This window comes from Talpa occidentalis, unplaced genomic scaffold (genome assembly GCF_014898055.3).
Source record: "Talpa occidentalis isolate TD23 unplaced genomic scaffold, MPIMG_talOcc4v2.1 talOcc4.19, whole genome shotgun sequence".
Lineage (NCBI taxonomy): Eukaryota > Metazoa > Chordata > Mammalia > Eulipotyphla > Talpidae > Talpa > Talpa occidentalis.
In genome coordinates this window covers 2,089,166-2,095,182 of record NW_023601962.1, presented here as the reverse complement: position 1 = coordinate 2,095,182, position 6,017 = coordinate 2,089,166, and positions in this window count along the sequence as shown.

Here is a 6,017-nt window from a genome sequence, read left to right as displayed (position 1 = left end):
ATTTGTTGTTGCTAGTTTTTTTAATATGTGCCATTCTCACTGGTGTAAGATGGTATCTCATGGTAGTTTTGATTTGCATTTCCCTGATTACAAGTGATGTTGAACATTTTTTCATATGCCTGTTGGCCATTTGCATTTCCTCTTCAGAGAAGTTTCTTTTTAGCTCTTCTGCCCATTTTTTGACTGGGTTATTTTCTTTGTGGTGGTTGAGTCTCATCAGCTCTTTGCAGATTTTTGTGATCAGTCCTTTATCATTGGTGTTGGGTGAGAAAATGTTCTCCGAGTTGGTGGGGTTTCTCTTTGTTTTTGTTATTGTCTCTTTTGCTGTGCAGAAGCTCTTTAATTTGATGTAGTCCCAGTGTTTATCTTTGCCTTCACTATCACTGCTTTGGGTGATGTGTCTGTAAAGATGTCTTTGATATGCAAATCACGTAGTGTTTCACCTATATTTACTTCTATGTATTTTATGTATTTGATGTATTTGCATGTAGCAACCCAGTTTTCCCAGCACCATTTATTGAACAAACTTTCTTTGCTCCAATGCATAGTCTTTGCTCCTTTGTCAAAGATTAGTTGACCATAAATCTGTGGGTTTATTTCTGGATTTTCTATTCGATTCCATTGGTCTGTATGTCTGTTCTTGTTACAATACCATGCAGTTTTGATGATTATGGCTTTGTAGTATAGTTTGAAGTCTGGGAGTGTGATGCCTCCATTTCCTTCTTTTTTTCAGTGGAGCTTTGGCTATTCGGGGTTTTTGGTGATTCCATATGAATTTCATCAATAATTGTTCTATTTCTTTGAAGAATGACATTGAAATTTTGATTAGAATAGCATTGAATCTGTATATTGCTTTTGGTAGGATGGCCATTTTAATAATGTTTATTCTTCCAATCCATGAGCAGGGGATGTTTTTCCATTTCTTTGTGTCTTCTTCTATTTCTTTTAACAGTGTTTTATAATTTTCTTTGTATAGGTCCTTTACCTCTTTTGTTAGATTTATTCCCAAATATTTGATTTTTTTTGTTTCGATAATAAAGGGATGGTTTTTTTATTTCTTCTTCTTCAGATTTATTGTTTGTGTATAGGAAGGCTACTGACTTTTGCGTGTTGATTTAGTATCCTGCCACTTTACTGAATTGATTGATGAGTTGAATTAGTTTTTCTGTGGAGTTTTGGGGTTCTCTATGTATATTATCATATCATCTGCAAATAGTGATAGTTTGACTTCTTCTTTTCCTATTTGGATTCCTTGGATGTCTTTCTCTTGTCTTATTGGCTAGGACTTCCAGTATTATATTGAAAAGCAGTGGTGAGAGTGGACATCCTTGTCTTGTTCCAGATCTTAATGGAATTGCTTTCAGCTTTTCACCATTGAGGATGATTCTGGCTGTTGGCTTGTCATAGATGGCCTTTATGATGTTGAGGTATGTTCCTTGTATCCCAAGAATTTCAAGGGCTTTTATCATGAATGGGTGTTGCACTTTGTCGAAAGCTTTCTCAGCATCTATTGATATTATCATATGGTTTTTATATTTCTTTTTGTTGATGTGTTGGATAACGTTGATTGATTTTCGGATGTTAAACCATCCTTGTGTCCCTGGAATGAATCCTACTTGGTCGTGGTGAATTATCTTATGGATACATTGTTGGATTCTTATAGCTAAAATTTTATTGAAGATTTTTGCATCAGTGTTCATTAGGGAGATTGGCCTGTAGTTTTCCTTTTTTGTGTTGTCCTTATTCGGTTTTTGTATTAGTGTAATGTAGGCTTCATAGAACGTGTTTGGTATTGTCACTGCTTCTCAATTTTTTGGAAGAGTTTGTGAAGGATAGGCACTCATTCGTCTCTGAATCTTTGGTAGAATTCATTTGTAAATACATCAGGTCCTGGGCTTTTGTTTTTGGGAAGGTTTTTGATTACCATTTCAATTTCGCTGCTTGTAATTGGTCTGTTTAGGTGTTCTATTTCTTCTTTATCTAGCTTTGGGTGATTGTAGAGTTGTAGGAATTTGTCCATCTCCTCTAGATTGTTGAACTTGTTTCCATATAACTGTTCATAGTAGTTACTGATTATTCTTTTGATTTCTGCTGTGTCCTTTGGATTGTTTTTTTAGTTTCAATTTCATTTATTTCTGCTTTGGTTTTTATTATTTCTTTTCTTCTACTGGTTTTGGGGATTTTTTGTTGTTCTTTTTCTAGATCTCTGAGCTTCGAGATTAGGTTGTTTCTTTGAGTTCTTTCTTGTTTTTTGATGTGAGCTTCTATTGCTATATATTTTCCTCTTATTACTGCTTTTGCTGCATCCCATACACTTAGGATATTAGTGTCCTCCTTGTCATTCAATTCAAATAATTTTTTAATTTCTTCTTTGATCTCCTCATTTCCAGTGGTCTTCCAGTAGTGTGGTTTTTAATCTCCATGAGGTAGGATAGTTCCGTGCCTTCTTTTTATGGTTATTCTAGTTTGATGCCTTCATGGTCAGAAAAGATGGTTGGTATGATTTCAATCTTGGTGTATCTGTTGATGTTTGTCTTGTGCCCCAGTATGTGATCGATCCTGGAGAATGATCCATGTGCGCTTGAGAACAATGTGTACTCTTTTTTTTTGGGTTTAGTGTTCTATTGATATCTGTTAAACCCAAATGCTCTAGGTACTTATTTAGAGCTTTAGTTTCTTTACTTATTTTTTGTCTTGTTGATCTATCCATTGTTGATAGTGGTGTGTTGAAGTCTCCCACTACGTATGTGTTTTCTCTGATGTCTGTTTTCAGAGAGGACAACAGCTGTCTGATATATTTTGGTGCTCCTTCTTTGGGTGAGTATATGTTAATGAGTGTTATTTCTTCTTGAAGTATTGTCCCCTTGATCATAATGTAGTGACCATTAGGGTCTCTTTTTATTTTTTGAGTTTGAAGTCTGTTTTATCTGATATAAGTATAGCTGTTCCTACTTTCTTTTTTGGTCCATTTGCTTGTAGGATTGTTTTCCATCCTTTAACTTTGAGCCTATTTTTGTCTTTTGTAGCTAAATGTGTTTCCTGGAGACAGCAAAAGGTTGGGTTTTGTTTCTTAATCCAGGCTGCAACTCTGTGTCTTTTTATTGAAGAATTTAGTCCATTTACATTTAGAGTTAATATTGATATGTTAGCATCTGTATTTGCCATTATGTTTGTCTTTCCTTTGATTTTATGTATTTGTTCTTTTAATAACTTTTTTTGTCTTCTTCGTTGTTATTCGTCCCTCTGAGGTTCTGGCTTTAGGATTCTTGTAGTATTTTTTGGAGTGGGGGTTTAGTCGTAATGAAATTCCGGAGTTTCTCTTTGTCTGAGAAGGTCCATATTCTTTCTTCATGGAGGAAGGAGAGCTTTGCGGGATAGAGTATTCTTGGTTGGCATCTGTTTTCTTGGAGTCTGTTGACTATGTCCCTCCACTCTCTCCTTGCCCGTAGTGTTTCTTCAGAGAAGTCTGATGTCAGCCGGATTGGTTTTCCTTTGAATGTTATCTGTTTCTTCCCTCTTGTCAGCTTCATTATTTTTTCTTTGTCCTGGATTCTGGGAGCTTTACTATTATGTGTCTTGCTGTATTTTTCCTTTCGTCGTGGAAGTTGGTGTTCTTCTTGCTTCTTGTATATCGATTTTCAGCTCCTTCTTTGCGTTTGGGAAGTTCTCTTCAATTATCTCCTGGAATATTTTCTCTGTTCCTACATCTCTCTCCTGTCCTTCTGGAATTCCTATAACTCTTATATTTCCTTTCCTCATGGAGTCAGATAGTTTCCGAAGTCTTTCTTCGTTCTTTTTTCCTTCGTACTTCTCTTTCCTTTTCCGTTTTGTTTCTGTGTCTTCAAGAGTACTTATTCGTTCTTCCATTTCATCTATTCTGCTTTCATTGCTTTTCCCAGAGTTCTTTAGTTCCTCCATTAATTCTTTGATCTCTTGCATTTCTTTTACTTCCCTCTTTAGGGTCTCAATTGCATTCTTCTGACCATTGTATTCCCTCTTTAGGGACTCAATTTCCTTCTTCTGATCATTGTTTTCCTTTATGAATTCTGTCACTTTTTTAATCAGGGCAATTTTTAATTCTCTTTCCAGAAGGCTCAGAAGTTCTTCCAAGTTACTGTCGTTGCAATCTGGAGGGTGGTTTTCTTTTGTGGTGGGCTTCTTTCCTGAGGCGTTGTTAGGTTGCGTGTGGTTCTTCTACTCCCTACTGTCTGTTTTCTAATTTGTCGTATGCATTGGGACACTGTGTTGCTCAGACTGGCCGGCATCTTGGGTGAATTTCTCCGCTCCCCTCTGGCTCCTCCAGGAACCATCTCTGGCTTCTGGGAGAGCTTTCTGCTGGTTTTAGGCAGTCTTTACTGAAGAAATGTCCCTGTTCTAAACTGGCGAAGCGGGACGCAGTCCCTGCGCATCCGGTCTCAGGCACACTCTTCTGCGTGCCCAGTCTGCCCCAGAGGTGGGTACCTGCTCCCTCTGTGGCCTCAGACTGCTGGTTGGAAGGGGCTAACTACCCAGCTGGCCACTGTGTCCTCCAGAAGCCTTCTGCCCTTTTCAAGAATTCTTTTTTAAGAAATTTCCCTGTTCTATGGGGTGTTAGTGCCTTTTTTTCTGGTCGCAAGGTGGCACCAGAGATCTCTCCTATTGTCCTTGGGGGGCTGTTTTTCAACCCCTCCACCCCCGTGGGACAGGGAACAGAGCGAGAATGTTAGGGTAAACCTCAACGGCTTTGGGGTGCTGTGTCTGCCTTGTGCCCCACCGTCGTGGAGAACCCACGCCCAGAATTTCGTGCCCCGGGTCTCAGTTCAAAGCTCTCAGGTCCAGGTCGCGGGCTGTAGCCCAGTTCAGTGGTGCGGGAATGGCGCCTTTTGCACCTGCTCCCGTGCCTGGGCGCCTGGTTCCTGCTCACTCAGTGAGGGCCTCCGCACGTCTCCCCGCAAGCCTAGGTCGCAGGCGCGGGGACCTGGGCAGCCGCGATCTCGGTCCGCATTTGCTTTTCAAGCGCGCCAAGCGCGCCGCTTTTCCGCGCAAGCTTACCGGCCGGCCGGGGGCTGAGTGCAGGTCTCCTCCAGAGTCTCTTTGTTCTTCTCTAATGGCGCCCGGAGCCATTCGCTCACCGCCGCGGCGAATCCTGCAGGGTTCTCCACAGCTCCCGTTCACGGGGTTTGGTGGGCTGCAATAGTTCCTTTCCACTCACAGTCCCACTTGCTGCGTAGTTTGTTCTTGTTGGTCGTTTTAGTTTATTGTTTTCTGCGTCTTCTTTGATTTCTGCTTATTCTTCGCTTTTTGCGTCTTCTTCTTGTAATTCTTTTTCTTCTTCTTTGCATTGTTCTTCATATTCTTCTCATTCAACTTCTTGTTCTTTTCTTCTGGTTCTTCTTCTTCCTGTATTTCTTCACCTTATTTTTCTTCTACTTCTCTTTCTGCTTCTTCTTTGATTTCAGCTTATTCTTCTCTTTTTGCTTCTTCTTGTTATTCTTCTTTTTCTTCATCTGCGCATTGCTCTTCACATTCCTCACCTTCATCTTCTTGTTCTTTTTCTTCTTGTATTTCCTCTCCTTGTCCTTCTTCTCCTTCTATTTCTGCTTCTTCTTCGATTTCTGCTTATTTTTCGCTTTTTGCTTCTTCTTCTTGTCATTCTTCTTTTTCTTCTTCTTCGCATTGTTCTTCATATTCTTCTCCTTCATCTTCTTGTTCTTCTTCTCTTGTACTTCTTCACATTGTTCTTCTTCTACGTCTATTTCTGCTTCTTCTTCGATTTCTGCTTATTCTTCACTTTTTGCTTCTTCTTGTCATTCTTATTCTTTTTCTTCCTTCGCATTGTTCTTCATATTCTTCATCTTCATCTTCTTGTTCTTCTTTTTCTTGTATTTTTCTCCATTTTCTTCTTCTACTTCTATTTCGGCTTCTTCGATTTCTGCTTATTCTTCGCTTTTTTCTTCTTGTTGTTATTCTTCTTCTTTTACTTCTCTTCGCATTGTTCTTCATCTTCTTGTTCTTCTTCTTATTATTGTTTGTATTAT